The following is a 1,112-nucleotide window of genomic DNA, read 5'->3' as shown; positions in this document are numbered from 1 at the left end:
AACAGGCGATTGGTGGAGGTGCTAGGAGCCGGCCCCCACCCATCAGATATTAATCACCTATCCTGAGCACAGGTCATCAGTATTTAACGCCCGGGCAATCCTTTTAAGTTTTCCAGATCCTAAGTGTGATTATAAAGAAAGGACACGCTCTCTTTTTTATGATGCCATGGATACATTACTAATCATGAGTTCCTTTTTATTATAAGTATTGGTTTCTGCAGTTGCCGAGTTATGTGGCTCCTTAGTCATCTGCTAGGCTGAATAAAATCAACAGGCCAACAGAAGCTACAGCCGGCCATACCCATTAATATATGTATTGTCCAGTCCTGCTGATACGTATGGTGGCCGATGTCAGGGATGTCACCGTGAAATGCAGTGCAATCTGCACAGTCTTCAGTATAAATTGTAATTTATAGCTTTATATCTCTGTCTGATTTTTCTAACCTAAGACCACCTCCGTGAACAGCTCTCAGTACACAAGGGAGGTGGCATCAGTGATTGATAGCATTCTCTGTGTAAGTGTGTATACAGAGATTGCTGTCACTCGCTGATAACTGTACATGGGGGTGGTCTTAAAGAGGACCGGTCACCTATCCTGACATGCCTGCATTCCCCATGTAATAACAGTTCTGGAGTATCTATTCTTACGGCTCCATGTTGTGCCATTGCTTTATTATTTCTACTAGTAGTTATGAACGAATTGCTAGCAGTCTGCAGTAAGGGTACAGATGGGTGTTACCAGTTTGGGGGGTGTCCCTGCAGAGTCTGACAATGGCAGCACAGATTGGATAGAGTCAGACACTTGCAGAGACACATCCCCAACTAGTAACACCCCTCTGTACCCTTACTGCAGACTGCTAGTAATTCATTCATAACTTCTAGTAGAAATAATAAAGGAATGGCACAACATAGAGCCGTAAGAATAGATGCTCCAGGATCGTTATTACATGGGGGATGCAAATAGGTACTAAAATAGACATGTCAGGAGAGGTGACAGGTCATCTAAGTTAAGAAAAAGAGATATAAATGTATTAAATGACATGTTTTAATTCCATCTTTTCCCACAAAACTATATATCAATCTGCTCAGCTGCTGCTGCTCTATAAGGGTCC

This window comes from Bufo gargarizans, chromosome 7, assembly GCF_014858855.1.
Source record: "Bufo gargarizans isolate SCDJY-AF-19 chromosome 7, ASM1485885v1, whole genome shotgun sequence".
Taxonomy (NCBI): domain Eukaryota; kingdom Metazoa; phylum Chordata; class Amphibia; order Anura; family Bufonidae; genus Bufo; species Bufo gargarizans.
Note: the sequence above shows the minus strand (reverse complement) of the source record.